General features: G+C 39.2%; 1 protein-coding gene across 1 annotated transcript in view; it reads left to right on the top strand.

Moving 5' to 3' along the window:
• The window catches only part of LOC137141939 (potassium voltage-gated channel subfamily KQT member 1-like), a 552,592-nt gene that overhangs the window by 277,237 nt on the left and 256,923 nt on the right, over window positions 1-18,432 (top strand). The gene's annotated exons all lie outside the window — the stretch shown is intronic.

The following is an 18,432-nucleotide window of genomic DNA, read 5'->3' as shown; positions in this document are numbered from 1 at the left end:
TGGTCTCCAATTTTCTTTTACTGTTCTCCATTCACCACTGTCACTGTCACAAATAAAGTAGTAATTGTAGCTGGGTTGTACATGTGCTGTTCGAGTTGGGAAAGGTGTGATCAGATCCCCATAATTGCTTCTGTGTCTGGGCATTGGCCAGGCATCTGGTGAGCAATACAGTATTTATGGTGCTGCAGTGGTGTTAAATGGTGTCCAACATACAACAATATTCTATATATATAAGTCTTGAAAATGGTTGTGAAAATTTATCAGGCAGACAAAAAATCTGTATTATCCACCTGTACTATGATGATGATGATATTGTAAAAACTAATTGTTGTGATCATCCAAAAGTGCTACTTTCCCAGGGCAAGTGAGTAAGCAGAACTCGGCAAATCTAATATGTAATATATACAGGGCATTTCTTGAATACACTGGTTTCCAGGTGTTTTGGTTTTTTTTTAATCCAGCTAACCCATAATAGCTTCTGTGTCAGGGCTCTGGCAAGAGGTCTGGACTATTTCAAATCTGTCCCTCTGTTGCGTTAATCAAATGTTGCTTTGTCCTATCTGTGGCTCTAGGTGATCTAACGTAAGTAATTATATGACAATGACAATTAGATGAAAGCTCAGCAACGCTGAAATCAGTTCCATAGGAACTCGGATGGCCAGCTAGCCAGCCACCTACCCCCAACTTCATCATCTAGGAAGCATACCCTTATCTTGCCCAGGGACCTTATTGAGCAGTGGAATTTAAGTGGAATCCACTAAATCTGGACTATTTCAGACCAAGTGTTGCAGCATTTCACAGTCATGGAGTCCTCCCAGAGAACACCTTGCCAACATGCCCTTCTCTTGTATAAAGAGGGGGATCCAGCTCAGGTGCCATTGCTGGCTGCAGCTGTAGCAGTAGGGCACGGGGGGAGAGATGTTCTCTCAGGCAGGCCAGTCCCAGGCCATTCAGGGTTGTATAGGTCATAACTAACAAATTAAACTCCACCTAGACACCAATGGGCAGCCCGTGCAGGTCCTGGAACACTGAGGTCATGTGCTCCTAGTGAGATGCCCCACTCAATAAGCCAGCCGCTGCATTCTGCACAGACTTCATTCTTTGAATGGTTTCAGGAGTAGTCCCATTTAGAGTGCATTGAAATAATCTAATCTTGAGGTGACAAAAGCATAGACAGCAATGGCAAGGTCTGGATCCTAAAGGAAAGGTTGCAATCTTCTAGCCAAATGCAGACAGTAAAAAGCTGACTGGGTCAGTGCTATAATGTGATTGCCAAAGAGCAGCTGCAGGTCTAAAATCACTCCTAAATTGTGAATACTATTAACTATTGGTGGCCAAAGTACACCAATCAGAGGTACTGATATTGCCTTTGCCATCGCCATCCCCTCAGTCTGCTTCCCCCAATCCACCCATCACTGCCTCAGACTTATCTGGGCTGAGCCTCAGTCATCTCAATCTCATCCTTGCCCCAGTCTTGAGTGTAGACACTGGCTAAACTGCATCACCTGAACCAGCTGTGATAGAGACGTGCAGTTGGTGTTAGTGTACTGAAAACACTGAGCCCCATGTCTCCTCCTAACAGCCCCAGCGGCATGCTGTACAGGAAGGGTGACAGAATGGCCCCCCACACTTGAAAGTTCTTCAGGAGCAATTGCCCCCCACGACCTAGTAAGATCTCTGAGAGAAAAGAATGAAGCCCCTGAAGAGCAGAGCCCATTCCATGCCGGCAGGGGAGTCATCAGCTGTGTAGAAGGCAGCTGATAGATCTAATAATACCATCTGTCCTCAGGAGGAGATCATCAGCCAGTGCATTCAGTACAGCCTCTGTGCCATAGGCAGGTCTGTACCCAGATTAACATGGGTCAAGAAGATAAAAGGCCTCTAGATACAGTGAGAGTTGTCTCACTCCAACTGTCTTCACAATCTTACCCAGAAAGAGAAGATGTGATACAGGGTAAGTGGCCAGATTGACAGTGTCCAGTAACACTTCTTGAGCAAAGGCCCCACCCTTGCTCCCTTCCTAGCAATAGGCAGCCTGCCCTTTGTAAGAGAGGCATTGACAATCTCTACATGTGAAAGGACGCTGAGGTTTGCGAAAAGCTAATGCAAGGAGTGAAAATGTGACAACATGAAATTTGGGTTTCAGACATGAGTCTGAGTAATTTTTTCATCATATAGCTCTAATATTTACTTGTATTGTGATAATTAATTTGTATTACTATAGCACCTGAAGTCAACTGAGAACAGGGTTCCATTGTACCAGTACTAGTCAAACACAGAGTGATAGCCAATATTTACAATTTAAATAGACAAGAGACACACCAGGTAGGGGAAGGGATATAATCCCCTACAAGTAGAGTGAACAGAAATCTGGTTTACAAACATGTTAGATCCAGGATTTTGTTGTTGATGATGATGTTCTTGGAGGGAGAGGCATAGTGAGGAAAGGATTAACTAAAAGGAAGGGACGGGTCATAGAAGGAAGAATGGGAAGTGAGGGGGATAGAGCAGGGGAGGGATAGAAGGAGGGGAACAAGCTGGGCAGGTTGATTGAAGCTTAGGTGAAGAGACTGTGTGGGTGGGAAACAGGAGAAGGCTGGAACAAAGAGACCACCAGTATGGGAAAGAGAATGTACAAACTGTAGAAAGCAATCCAGTGTCATCAGTGGGTTAAGGAAACAAATGGCTTCTTAGATGCTAGTTTGTGCAACTAGACGTCCTAGTGCACTCCCAATAACAATAATAGCTTTAAAAGGCTGACAAAATCCTAACTGAATATCATTTTACAAATAGAACATCTGACTTTCACGTTCAGAATTCCCACAATAACCATTGGCAACTCAATATTAACAAAAGGTCACATTTCCATATCTGCATTTCAAACAAACAAAGGCTCCAGAAATAGGTGGGGCGTGCATTCTTGCTTTGGGTCTCATTTGTAAGAGGTGATATTTTGACTTATAAGGATCCTAGTGCAGTTCACGTGCTTCGTTTCCACTATGCTACACACAAAAACAGGAAAAGCCAGTCTTTTGGCTGTGCTACTTCTTTTTATTGTTGGTTGTTTGACATGTTTTTCTATTACAATTCACAGCAGGGAGCATTTATCTCCATTATGAAAACCAGTTGGCCCATTGTTAGGAAAGAAAGCTGCACTTCCCCAATAGGAAGTCAAGTGTGTCTACAGTGTCACAGAGGGCATTCGATAGTAGAAGTCAACATGTGTCACTGCTGAGAAAACATGTACTATGTTGGTGCTTCTGATTTTAATTAAAACAAGCTTCTTTCACGTACACATTGAAAAATGGTGCAGTGCACAGACTGCAATGGTAAATCTAGTGTCTTTCAGTCTAATTCCAGTGCAGCTTTCAGACCATTTGAGAGGTGGGAGGCTTTGGAAGCAAGGGCTTTTGTATAACATTAGCAGAAGCTTGAGGGGTTTCTTTATTTCTTCTTCTTTCTGATCTGAATGGTTCTGAATGAGGTAGTCAGCTTTACTTAAAAATGTCTTACTCCACCTGCTAAAAAATGTCAGCTTCACTCCATAAAACTCTTCCAGTTCCACCTTTCTTACCAAAAATAATTAAAAATAAAAGTCATGCTGCGTCTAGGTTCTCCATTTTTACTGTGTTCGAATTAATGAGGACACAAAATGTTTGTTTGTTTGTTTTCCTGGCAAAAGCCATTTTCAAGATTGATAATAAGGAAATTTTGGTATGGGCAGTGTTTACTATCAAAATTATGGTCATATATGTTCAGCATCTGTTACTGGTTCAACAAACACAGCTGGCCATAGTCTAGGCCCTGTGTTTGGGTTTGAATTAGAGGTTTGTCAGTTAATTGCTAGTCCATTTTCCATTTCACTTTATCCAGTCAGTCTTGTTGAACTGTCTCAGTGTTTCAATGACATGAAAGCATGGATGAGAGCAAGTATACTTGACCTTCTTTAAGTCCAGATAAGATGGAAATGATGTAGTAACTTACATTTTGTACCTGCTTGGTGTGAAGAATAAGTGTGTTTTAAATGCATCAGAATATGCACACATTGAGGATAGCACAGGAAACTGCGAGAAGTTTATTGTATGTAAAATTAAGAGGTGGGCCTGAATCAGAACCACAGATCTGACCATCCACAAACTTTGGTGAAAGTCAGATCTAGACCCAAACTTTGTAGTTGTGTAATGCAAAAGCCAAAACTTTAGATTCACATATGGGTAAAGTTCAGATCTGCATCTGGATTCAAATTGTGTGGCTTGGGCCTATATCTACTAATATTTAAAGATATGAAATATTATTTAGTTATTCCCTTTTCTTTTCAAATTATTGTATTACACTCCATTAGATTACCACAGTTTATTTACTGGATGGTTCAAATGACTGTGGTGTGTTCTACTCTATTGGATGAGCATCAAGGATGCCCACAAGTGTGAGTTCATAATAATAATTATAACAAATAACAAAATCAAAAATAAAATGTAAGTTAATTCCCACCTCTTAGCTTCCCAATGCAATGCTATCTTTTCTATGTCTGCCTTTTAGGCCTCAGTCTTGCAATCAGATCTGTGTGAGTGGACTACATAGTGTCCAGAAACCCAGAAGACACTTCATATGGAACCCAGTACAGAATCAGGGATTTAGGTTGCAAATTCTGTGGAGCAGAGACTGACATTAACTTTGCATCTTGAACAGTCAGAGTAAAGCAGGTGTTCAGTGTTAGACATCATTTGTTTTCTGTTAAATATGTTCATCTACTATATTTTGTTACTTGTTATTCTTTGTTTTCTAGTCTGATCTAAAAAAAATCAGACCTTAATAACAGATATTAATAATAGATTAAACCTGTGGAAAAATATTTATACTAAGGGAGGTTTCAGTGATAAAATGTTCATCGAATGTGGCCCTGTTCTGCTGGCTTGTACACATACAGGCAAAACAGCAGCATAAAACAAATAACTAGCTCTAAGGAAATAAAATACAAAGCAAACAAATTCTAAACAAGACTTTTTTTTCATTTTTGTCCCAAAGATTTTAGACTTGAATGTAGCAAAGGAGGTAAACATCCTCATGCAATTGTAGAAGTGTCTAAGGAATTCCAAATCTCACTTCCTCTGCATTGTTACTTTAATCTGAAGCTATCCAGAACTCTGTAAATAGATAAATCACCTAATAGTTTTAGAAACTATAGATATGTTGCAGTCCATGCATGCATTTACATTCTTTTCAATTGTCTAAAAATATTAATATATACTTTTTAACATAATTGCAAAGTGCCAAAAACCTTTTAAAAAGGGAAATAGTATCCTGGTTAATAAAAACAAATTCTGTCTCTGTCTTTATATAGTCTTTGGGCCGGATCCTTGGTCCTGTAAAGTATGCTTTGCACCAATCTCTCTCATAATGCAGACAAAAATACAGTGGATCGGGTTTCTCCTGGCATTATTAGGTAGCATAAATCCAGTGTTGCCCACTTTGTCCCACCCTCAATCTAGCCTCCACTATAGGGGGTTTTCCAGGAGAAAGGGGATTTGATCAGAATGCCCTTGTCCTCCAACAATCCTTGGCTCCTGGAAAGGCAGGGCATTAATAGCTGGTGTACTTCAGAACAGATCCCAGGCTGTTCTAAATTACAACAAGGATAAGACAGGTGCAGGACTAGTCCTAGGCCTTGGAGGGTAAGGGGAATGCAGATAACGCCTTAGCATTTCCCCTCTTCTTGCTAGACCTAACTTAGAATCTCTTTCTCTATATTTGGATAAGGATACCAGGCCTGATTTCTGAGTCTCTGCTTCTATGGGCAAAATCAGTTGTGCCTGTAATTTACTGCACTTTCTCCCTGGTTTTTGGGCACATTTAAATGGCAAAGGCCTTCTGGAGTCTGTTTCAATAATACCAAGTTATAACAGCCTCAGATTGCAGCAATAGTTTTAAATTTGCCTTAGTTGGTCAAGGGACACCTGTACACAAGAAAGAGGGGTTGTCAGTTCTAGGCTGAAGCAGGGATTCAGGTTTCATGAATGTGGGAACACAAGAATGGCCAAATTGGGTCAGACAAATGGTCCATCTAGCCCAGGATCCGGTCTTATGACAGTGGTCAATATCAGATGCTTCAGAGGGAATGAACACAACAGGGCAATTAATGAGTGATCAATCCCCTGTTGTCCAGTCCCAGCATCTGGCAGTCAGAGGCTTAGGGACACCCAAAGCACGGAGTTGCATCCCTGACCATCTTTGCCCCTATTGTAGGCTAATCTGATTCCATGGAGTTAAATACAAGTTGTCCCTAATTAAAGGATTCAAAGGTTGGCAAGTAAGAAAAACTTGTATAGTCTTATCCATGTCTTTTCTGGTTGCTGCTTGTGTGTTGCTATTTTAACTATGCATTAAATTAGCTTCTCTAATAAACATAGATAAACTGTCCATCAATGTTCTTCATGAATAAATCTAATCCCTGTGCTATTCGCCTAATCTGGATATATTAACAGTAAAATCTAGAGACCACAACTAAGATCATGGACCCACTGTGCAAACACTAATATGAGACAGTCCTTTTCCCCGTGAGTTTATAATCTCAAAAGACAAGACAAAAGATCAGAAGGGAAGCAGAAGCACTGGACAGCAGAGTGATTTGCCTGAGGTCAACCAGCAGACCAGTGACTGAACTGGAAATAGAACCCACGTTTTCTGATTCCCAATTCAGTGCCCTATCTTCTAGATGACACTGCTGCTCTAACTGCACCCCTGTGGTGGCCCCCATAAATATTCTTGCCTTAAATGTTTTAATGTATAATCCTTAATGCTGTGTTTACTCAAATCTTGCACTAGATTGCTGGTGGCTTGCCATAAAGCCAGTTCCTGCTCTTGTATATTTATGTTTACAAACTGTAGAAGGGATGATTAGACTGCAAATCAGATGGAAAATTCCAGGCTTTATCCAGGTTGAGGTTTTGCTTTTGTTACCATTTATTATACTAATAATGGTTTGTTTCCAGAATATCTGTCACATAATTTCCAGTCAGTATTACAGTGGTGCTGCATTATTCTCTTCTTCCTTAAATCCTTGCAATAACTGAGGGTTTAGGCATGAGCATTCATTATTGCTTACTTTTTGATCACTTAGAACACTGTTGGTAGTTTTTTCCTTACCTTTAATAGACCTTTAATACCTTCAGTAATTCACTGTTCTCCTTACCTTTAATAATCTTATTTCTGAGGAGTCTTCTAATTGTAATGCACCTGAAAGTGTGTGACTCACCGCCCTAACTAGAGCAACATGTGGTACTGTATATTACCTGACTTTGTCCTTCTGTCCTAATCCGCTCCAGATTTGACTAGCCTCAATTATATTAGGTCATCCAGAAATTCTTCCACGTCACTGTTCGCTTTCCTCTTCCAGATCATCAGTACATGTATTAAATAATACTAGCCCTAGCAAGTATCTCTGGAGCAATCCATCAGCCACACCGTGTGCTGAAAATAGTTCATTTCTTCCTACCCTTTGTCTTCTACCTCAGCCATCTTCTAATTCCTGACAAAACTTTGTCTCTCCTCCCATGACTATTGTAACTCTTTGGGAAGGACTTTATCAAGAGCTGTTAGAAATCCCTTATAAATTATATATATATATATATATATATATATATAATCTCAATTCTCCTTTATCAACTATTTTGTTGACCCCAAAGGAATCTTAGTAGGATAGTAAGGAATTAATTTTCTTAATTGAGATCATGCTTGTTTGTTCCTTTCATATCGTATGTATCTAGGTTGTTCTATATGTAATATGTTTTTTCAGCTAATTTACCCAGTACTGTAGTAAGGCTCACTGGTCTGCAATGCCCAGTATTAGCACCTTTTTAATGGTAGGTGAATCATTTGTTATCCTCCAGTCCTCTGTTGTATATTAATGATTAATATACAAATGACATTTGTTACCTTGATATTAATGAGAGATTCTGTATTTCTGTTAGCAACTCAGCCATTTCATTCTTATGTTCCTTATGAACATTCGGCCAATTCTGGTACAGTTTACATTATCTGTTGCTTTCAACACCAACTCTTCTAAAACCAAAATCTCTGCAAAGAGTAGATACCTCCTCCTCTGTGGTACAGACTGATGCAAATAAGTAAGGGTATGTACACACTGAGGGCAGCAAATATGCCGCCTTCAGATCGATCTATCGAGATTCATTGAGCGGAAGTGAAGACCTGCTCAATCGATCTGAAAGTCAATTCAATTAAACCACCTCCTCAAAAGGCGCAATGCGGTGGAGACGGTGCGCTAAAGAGAAGTTACAAAGTCGATAGGAGTTATGCAAACTACTCTCCGTAGCTTCCGTAACTCCCATCGATTGGCGCCAAATTTCCAGGTAAGTGTAGACAAGGCCTAATTTAGCTTCTCTGCAAAGTGATCCTTCTTAATTCTACCTGTTACTCTCTGGTAGTTTAGAGGAGCTACTGATTGCACTTCTTTCTTGTGGTATCTATATTGAATTTGCCTGTTCTTGTTGTTGTTTTTGTTTTTTTTGTTTTGTTCTTTAAGGTTTTAAAAAATATTTTATGTTGTTTTTCTTGAATGGGCTTGCAACAGGTGCTATATCAATGTATTAAATCAATAAGTCTGACATAGACATAGTGGGTGTTGGAAACATCACTTAATAATAGCAGTCACCCCTGCTAGTTGATTTATGGGACATTATTGGCCAGGCAGCCTCCTTTATAAACAGCAGATATCCTCACAGAAATTTTAGAAAAACATGCTATTTAGAAACACTTCAGCCTCTGTCACATATTTTCATTCTTTATCACTAAGGAATTTTGCATGGAAACAGGATCTTTGTTTCTAAAGAGTTCATTTTACCCTGGTATCCGTTCCCCACCTGAAGCCCTTAATCATATCCACAATAGCCATTTGTGCTGTCACAAACAGAGGATTATGACTTCAGGTGGGGAATGGGCGGCAGGAGCAGATGGAATCTTCAGAGACAAAGATTCCATTTTCATGCAAATGTCTCAAAAAGAGAAAAAGAAAATATATTCAGTGCAAACACTACTTTAGTGGAACATTCACATCAAGAAGCCAAATGCACAAAAGTCAGGAGATTCAGGGGTAAGGTGACCAGAAGTTTCAATTTTATCAGAACAGTCCCAATATTTGGAGGGATTTTTTATATAGGCACTTATTACCCCTCACCCCATCCCAATCTTTCACACTTGTTATCTGGTCATCCTATTCAGGGGTAGGGTTACTACAGCAATATAACTCTCTGCATTTTTCACAACACTGTTAGCTTTTATGCCTGACTCCAGTCTTGACCCAGAACTCTGGATAGAGCCCCTGCTCTTTAGTAAAGTTTAAATTTAGATCTGGATTCCAAACTAAGATGCAGACCCCACTCCACTTACCACTAGGGCTTGATCCTGCTAGTTGTGTGCCATCTGTGTGCAATATGTGTGAGCTGCAGTTGTTCTGGGAACACCAAGATTGAATTATCCAAATTTTGTAGGTCTAAAATCTCTACCATAATGTTGCATTCATGGATGGCTTTTTTTTTAAATTGAATTTCCTTTTCCTTTTTTTTTTTTTTTTTTTAAAGAGGGACAAGTACCCTATCTGTAATTCTGTGAGGGGAAAAGTACTTGGAGAAACTCCATGAATTTCCCCCTATTGGGATTCCTTACAATAATTCCCTCAAAAGGGGATTTGCAAAAGGGAATTGCCGGGGGCAAGTTCTAAACTTGACTCCATCCCTGAGGGTCCTGGACTTCTCTGGAACACTCCGACATAGAGCAGGTCTAGAATTTTCTGTGAACATTTTTTACCATCAGAAAATGGTGACTTAGCTAAACCAACTTTTTTCATGGGAATGTATCTAGTTTCCACTATGCTTTCTTCAGGAAAAGAAAGTTTTTCAAGACTATTTTGGGGTAGAGATTTCTCTCAGTGTTTCCTGGTGGAGCTCTTCCACTTTGCATAAATAGCTACTAAGTGGAGCATGGACTTGAACCTGGGAGTTGTACATCCCAGGTGAGTGCCCGAACCACCAGGCTATAGAGTAAGTCTCTGTCTGTGACCCAATGAATATTGAATATTTAAACAAAGTGGAATGGCTTCAACAGGAAAGACTGAGAACGTAAGAATGATCATACTGGTCAGACCAATGGCCCATCTAACCCAATAGCCTGTCTTCTGAAATGGCCAATGCCAGGTGCTTCAGAGGGAATGCACAGAACAGGTCATCATCAAGTGATCCATTCTCTGTTGCCCATTCCCAGCTTCTGGCAAACAAAGGCTAGAGACACTTCAGAGCATGGTTTTGCAACTCTGCCCATCCTGAAAGAGCTCCAGACTAGCAAATAACCCCGGGGTTAGGGCATTAACCTGGGATTCGGAAGACCAAGATTAAAGTCCCTGTTCTGAATCAATCAAGGGCTTGCTCTTTGGTCTCTCACACCTTAGATGAGTGCCTAAACCACTTGGCTGTAAGGGCACAGAGGATAATTGTGACAGTTCTGCGAAAAGCAGAGCTGCAAAGAGAGGAATATTCCATGAAGAGTGGATGCTCTCTGGCTCACTTTCTTCCCACGGTGTGTATTGCACATGGAGGAATATTGGGGGATGTGAAACAGCTGCCAGCAGGGGAGTATGAAGTGGGAGTCATGCATGGGACGTGTAGAGTGGGAGCATACCTCAGTGTGAATTGGGGTTGGGCCTTGTGGAGTGGGAATGAAAGGATGTGAGTGAGGTATAGGATATGATGAGTAGTTGTGACTGGGTGTAAATTGGGCGTGAGTTACCACTGACTCTGAGCTGGTTTGCAGAAAGGTGTGATTCAGGTACATTCAATCACAGGACATGTGGTGGGGGCACAGAGAAGTGCAAAGGGAGAAAAACAATCTTCATGAAGATATATAGGTTTGCCCCAGGCTCACTGTCTGGGAAACCCCTTGATATTGTGTGTGTGACGGGCTTATTCAGCACTTCATACTCTTTCCTTACCAAGGCAAAACTACTGATGTCAAAGGGAGTTTTGTGTGGCTAGGAAGGGTAGTGCTGGATAGGGCTCTGAAGTTAGCCACCCAGGAGGATTCCGCTGTGGGTGGTAAGCCATAGGGAGTGGCCAGATGGCTGTTGAGCTGTTGGGTAACGCTGATGGTGATGAAAGGGGAGGGACACCCAAAGGAACACATTTTAAAATATATCTTGGCCCACACATCACTTCTGACTAGAGCATTCATTTTCAAACTGTTTCATGAGAAGTCAAATTTATTAACAATTTGTGTGTGAGGCAACACACCCTGATCTCATTATTGCGAAGGCTGACAGGATCAGTGCACATAACTCCCCATGTACTGCTTAAACAATTTACCCCAACAGGGTAAGTTACTCCAAAACAAAACTGAATCTAACATACAAGAAAAGAAAAATACCTACATCTTGACTTTATTTCACCTTAAACCTCAGTGTTTAAAAAATGTTCAGCTACTTGGTATTAATCAGATCAAGCTGGGTAAATTTACCTTTTATAAATCTGAAATGAAACGCTGTTTTATAGCTTGAATATTATTTTTTAGGAAGATAAAGTTGTAAGAACCTTTGACTGATCTGTAGTAAAATATTTTACTGCAATTTCATTTGCCTGGAAAAATATTTTTAAAACATTAACAGAAATGTCTGGCATAAATTTCAAAGCCTATCATATAATTTCATGTACAAATATTTATATACATGGTCCCAGGGAAGTTAAAAATGTAGTGTTTTTATAGAAAATATACAATGCCATGTACACTCACTGTATAATAACTATAGTTTAAGATGGCCACGGTGTTGTTTTTTCTATGTCTTTAGGAAAATATCTTTCAGTTAAAATTTAGTTAATGAATCTTCACAAAGGGAAATTTTGGTTTGTGGTGTTGATAAACAGAAACAAAAACACATATACAACCAAAGAGACACTTAATGAATGGCCTGCAGATGAAGGTTATATAGTGTCAGAAATGATTGCAGTTATTTGGTTTCTGTGCGTTACACAGTACAGTCTGCAGCTTGGCATACCAACTCTTCTGCAAACCCATCCTGCTCCATTGCTTTTTATAGCAAATAGCAATGGGTTGGAGCTCATAGGAGCTTGTCTTAGTTTTGGCCTTTTTTATATTTTAAATACTTATTATGAACCTGACTGAAAGGCCACTGAAGGCAGTGGAAAGACTCCCATTAACTTCAGTAGGCTTTGGATTTGCTCCTATGTTCAGTTATTTACCAAGATAGCATGATACTATTTTGCAACTTGGTTCCCAGTCTGTGGTTAAATCAAACTCCCTAGTACATTTCAGTAAAAGCTGTTATTGTTTTGATTCTGAGCTGACATCTCTTGTTCTTGATTATTCAGTAATTGAACCAACTGCTGAATTTTCAACCATGGAGGAGTAAACATAAAGCCTACAGCAAAGTTAGCATATTTTGTATGAATTCTGTGATAGTCCAATTAATTACTCAAGCAATACATTGTCCATTGCAAACATCTCCTGGTGTGAATCAAAATGCCATATTTTCAGGATGAGGCCCTTTGTGTCAGATCATGTCCTTATTCTTTCCAGAAACAAAATAACGTTTGTTGCAATGACCCCATTCTCTTCAAGATTTTTCTTTGATTTTTCTTGCTCAATTCTGATTTTATTCCTGAAATCAAATCTCTAGGTGTTTGTTCATTCATGCTATTTTTCTTTAGCTTAGTCTCTAGAAACTTGGCTGCTTGTAAAAATGTAAAGTATTTTTCCTTTTGGTAAGCTACTTTTCTTTCAGTGAAAAATACAGTTCTTCAGTATGTTGTTCTTTGAAAGGGTTAACCTCACAGTTGCTAATATCATATAACTCTATTAGTTATTAATGCAGTCGACTCATAAACACAGTTTAGAGAATATTAGCCTTGGAAGAACCTTCCAGGAGACCAATATATCAAATAAATCCTGAAGTCCCTTAACTTCAGGATAGAATTACAGGTTTATAATTTACTCAACACTTACATGACCTGAAGAACAAAGGACTGCCAAGTCCGTCAAAACTAAATTACTCTTGATCTTAAATTAGTCTTGTTCATGGTATTCAAACTAGCTAAACTGCTGTGGAAATAATTTGAGCAGGTTTGTATTTTTCCATTCTGATACCCACAATTAACATATATACAGAGAATTTATATATGATTGTTTACTAAAAGTGATTAATTTATATCTTAGTCAGAAAATCCAATTAATCTTGATTCATAGATACACGAATACACTCATATATAGATTCATATATTGATATATATACATACACTAGATCTCCAGTCTTTCCAGCTTTCCCATGACTAGAATGTTATACAGTTTAGACCAGCCAGTTATGGCTGTGAACTGGAACACTAGTAAAGTCACTTTGATACTGTTAATTTTGCTGGCTAATGATAGCTGCTGATAGCTGCTAATGAGAGCTGTTGTTACATGAGGGCCCTATTTTGCCATCATTACTCATTCTAAATGGGAATTTTGCCCAAGTACGAGCTACTACAGGATCAGGCCCATGGCTAAAAGCTAAGACGTGGCAGAGCAACTTTATGCCCCATGTTGACAACTTTGGTCCTATTATTCAATCATTTTTCATTCCATACTGAAGCTGAGTGATTGAAGGACTTTCCTTGATACATTATAAACTTTGGGCCCCAGTCCCATAAACACCAACGCTTAGCCTACACTGCAAAGTTTTGCTAGCATAATGATCTTCCTCACTGACAAAGTTATGCCAGCAAAACCTGCAACATAGATGCAACTATGCCAACAGAAGAATGTATCATCTTAGCTTTTGTCATTTGACAGGTGGTTTAGCTATGCCAGCAGAAAAACTCCTGTCAGCATATTGCAGACAAGCCCTTGTTGCTGTGAATAACTTTACACACAAGTAATCCCAGATGAATTCAGTGAGACTACTCGTGTACCTAAAGTTACACATGTATATGTTTTCAGGACTGGCCTTCATTAATTGTAATTAGGTCTTAGGTTGTACACGTCCTTCTTGTCTCTCATTCAGAAAATGAGTTTGTTCCTGAAATTATCTGTTTGTAAATGTTACAGGAAAGCTTTATAAGCATTCACATTAGAAAGATAACTTTCAGGGTGTGGGTGGGAGAATGTGCCTTCAGATTTTATTTTTAATACTTTGACAGTATGACTTGGACAACCGATTTTGGTTCCATGCTGAGCTGTGCCAGAAGGCATTTTAAAAACAACACAGCACACTTTTTTTAAAAAAAAACTTCTATTATTCATTCTCAATAACTCAACAATGCAAAAGAGTTTTAAACTGGTTACATAATGTGTGCTATTTCAAAGTCACATTAAACACACAATCTAGGACCAAAATCTGTCTGGAACAGTTCAGGACAGAACTTGACATACTATTCTCTGTATTTTTCTGAAACCTTTCATAGCAGGTGCTGTGGAGTGATGTTCCAGAGTAGGACCTGTAAGTCAGATGTGTGCCCCTCATGTGTCTGAGCATACATTTTGGATGTGTCTACACTGGAGGTGGAAGGTGCAATTTCCAGCTCAAGGAGACAACACTCCTGCAAGCTTTGATCACGCTAACACACTACAAAACAGAAGAGTAGCTGTGCTGGCACGAGCAACATTACGGGCTAACTGCCTCCAGTACCATCTCACCCAGGACATTAGGTATTACTCAGGAGGCTAGTCCCTTCCACCGCTCACACTGCTGCATTTACACTTCTATTTTTAGCACACTAGCTCAATCAGAAGTAGCGCAGGTATGTCTCCTTGAACTGGAAATTGTATTTTCCGGCTCCAGTTTAGACAGACCCTTTGTGGTTTAATTGATTTTAAGGCCAGAAGGGACTGTTATGAGATCTAGTCTGATCTCCTGCATAACACAGGCCATGAAATTCACACTGTCATTCCTGCATCTAGCCCAATAACTTAGGTTAAAAGGAGTCTGTCTTTCAGAGAGTCATCCAATCTTGATTTTAATGACCCGAAATGATGGAGGATTTATCACATTACTTGAGCAATCTTCTCCAACGTTTAATTATCCTCAATGTTAAATGTTTCCATTTCCCTTGGGCATCAATAGCTCCTATACATAGGCACTATGCAGATTATGATTGTTTTTGTCAAGAATGATCTTTGAAGTAGGACTGTATAGGAGGGTAGTGCCTGCCATAAAATGATCACATGCTAATGCTAATGCTTTAAGTTAATGCTTAAAAGTATAGATGAGCCCCTGTTTTGAAGGGCTACTTTGCACATTTCCAGAATGTAGCCCCCAAACTGTATATTTTAGGTTTCTCACTCTGCACTTAGCTTACTTCCTAGTATATAGAATTTTGAAAGCTCTTTGAAGAATGTGTGAATATTATTAACTACAGTACTTTGTAAGTACTGGAATGCATATGGACAATTGAGAGAATTAAGGGTGGGGTCAGTGTACTTTACTGTGGGTCAAACAAAACAGTTGCTTGTCTGAGAGATATGGCACAAACCATCTCCACCAATAATGACCCAAACACCTCCGTGCTTAGATTTCACCAACTCTAGGGGAACATAGGTCCCAATCACAGCATGAAGCTATTCTTGCACCTTGAAACCTCGTTGACCAAGACTGGCTGAATCTGAACCAGAGAAAACTTTGCATTTGTCAGTCGCTGACCTGGATCAAATCCATGATGTTATCAACTCCATTTCCACACACAGACAGGCTGGATTCATCAGATTGTTAACCACATGTAACAGTTTTGCTGATCATATCTTCACAGTTGCTACACAAGGCTTGAGAAATTCTTTTTGTTGTGACTGATAGAAGCAGAGAAATATTAAAGCTAGATAACATCAGTGTAGGGTGTTCCTAAGATTTAAAAATACAGGGGTTTGTGGTTGAGGGAACTGGTAATGGAAGAGAGAAACTTTCAATTCTGTTAGTATCTTAAATCTAGGCCACATAGGTGTTGCTCAAAAGATACTATCTCTTTCCCATGTTGTTGGGCTGTTGTTTGAGTCACATGAAGATCAGTAATTTTGATTAACAAGGTGTTATGTTAATGTTTCCTGTTATTTCTACCTACTTTTGTTTACACCTTCTGCCCCCAAGCTTTGTTTTGAGTTTCAGGTTTGAGCACATCCAAATTTTCAAAGTAAACTCAGTTGCAACCACTGGGTTTCAAGTGGTTTTGCATCAAGACCCTGCCAAACCTCAGATTTTGCATAATTTCTAAGCAAGAAGATAAGTCAGCTCAGACTTGTTGGAAACTGGGCCCAGGCTTACAGGTTTATGAACCTGGTCAAAGTTTTGATTTTGTAATGCAAGTCCAAACCATGTCAGTGTTGTGAGGACTTCATGTATTGTTAGGAACAGTCAATATGTGTATGGCTTGTGCTCTAATTCCAGCTTCAAAGGGACCAATGACCACATCCCATTGGACACATGTAGGTAAACTGAGAAAGCAGTCAAATCTTTAATGCGCATGGAAAGTTGAGCTATTGTCTCACTTCTGGTTTTGGTCCCTAAAGATCTGGATTGAGGCCTACTGGCTGAGCATCAGATAAAGCTAATATAAGGCAGTAATCCCTCCACCAGTTATATGGATAAATGGAGAACTTCTGTTTCCAAATTTACCACCTTTCATAATTTTCTTTTTAGAAACATTGAGAATGGAAGTTACAAGAACTCCATTGTCAGATAACAGACTGTAAATATATGCTGGCATAAAATGGTACCACAATATTTAAATATACCTTTGTACCTAGGTTTTCAGAAATGGCCTCCAACATTGCTGAAATGATTAGATGCCTAACCTACAGCAAATCAAGCAGCTCGGCATCTAAGTGAGTGCAATTGTGAGCATAACTATCTAGAAACTATCTGACTGCAGATGAAAAGTTACAATCAGACTATTGGCTCCCTTGAGGTCTAGTTTAAAAAAAAACAAAAACGTGAGGCCATAAGGCTTTTTTATTCATACCTATTATTGTTATCTGATAATTCCCAATGTGAGTGTGTAAAAATATTGTATGGATATCATTTACTTCTATAAACCTCAGTTATTATTGTTAAACTAAACCAAAAGGTTTTATTTTGAGTCAATTTGACATTAAAATGTATCTACCAAAGTGATATGGTGTGCCATGGAAGTCATACATTGGGACTTTCATGACCCCATGGTCTCTTACAGGGTGGGCTTCATGGCCAGATTACATTTCCCATGATGCATTGTGCTCTCCTCTCTGACCGAGCCATATGTTGCAGCATGGGAGTCATGTGGCTGTAATGCATTGTGGGAGAAGTAGTCTGGCCAGGGACCTCATCCCATAGCGATGATTAAAGGTATCGGGCAATTGAATGTCAACATCTTTTTTCCCCCCTGTATTGATTTATTCTCAAATTGTGTGCTTTTCTTTTGTTTTTCGTGAAAGATATCATCTACTTAAATTATATTGTTTTCATCTTGCAAATCATTAGCACTGGCATGTGATGAGTAGAAGAAAATGAATCATATACTAATTACCTGTAACCCGTTTTTCTAAAATTACACTATAGGGGGGAAAAAAGATTTTTTTGACAGCTGATTGAAAATCAGAATTTCTATCCTACAAGGATTTCTGATATTTCTGCAATTTGGGATGAAAAATCAAAAATTTGACATTCAACTGCCCAATTCAACTTTATCCAACTACATACTGTTTAATTATATAATCCAATCAAATCCTTTCTGATCCACATTTTTAAAACTAATTTGAAAATGTGGATTTTTGGTGTGTTTCGACACAGTCTAAGATTCCACTGAGAAGACTGGATCTATTCAATTAAAGTTCTTCAATTTTGTACCTACTTTGACAAATCTCACAGAACACAGAAGCTGATCCATGTTAGCTAATATCTGTTGATTCGTCAAGCTGCAGTGCAGAATATTGATTCTTCTCAATTTGTTCTATCAACTGATCTTGGACACGAGACACAAAAATCCAAGCATAAAGTAACTGCCATCGTATTGTCCACTTTTCTTCCTTTCTCATTTAACTGGAATCACAGACGCTGTCCAGACATGCCAAAAATCCATAGCTGCAGTAATCAAAAGTTTGGGAACTACAGAATGACAGTGACAAATATTATATGTGCTCAGTATTAATAAAATAAGAGATTGGCTGGTGTCTGAGTGCTTTGTGCAGGCTGTTATTCCAAACATGGTGTAGAAACCTTGAAGTTGATTGTGTCTCATCTTATTCCCAGTTTTCTATGGTAGCCCATTGTTACATGAATCAATCAGCAAATGTTTAAAAATGATACTAATCAGACATTAGAGAGAGTGACTTCAAAGGTTTTAGTGGCGAATAAAGGGTTATGTCAATGCGACCGCATCATGTTTAGGAAGATGAGATTGCAGACCATTGAGAGGA

This window comes from Emydura macquarii, unplaced genomic scaffold (assembly GCF_026122565.2).
Source record: "Emydura macquarii macquarii isolate MOO-44397 ecotype Brisbane River unplaced genomic scaffold, CSIRO-AGI_Emac_v2 contig_3122, whole genome shotgun sequence".
NCBI lineage: Eukaryota > Metazoa > Chordata > Testudines > Chelidae > Emydura > Emydura macquarii.
Note: the sequence above shows the minus strand (reverse complement) of the source record. Positions and strands in the feature narration are given on the sequence as shown.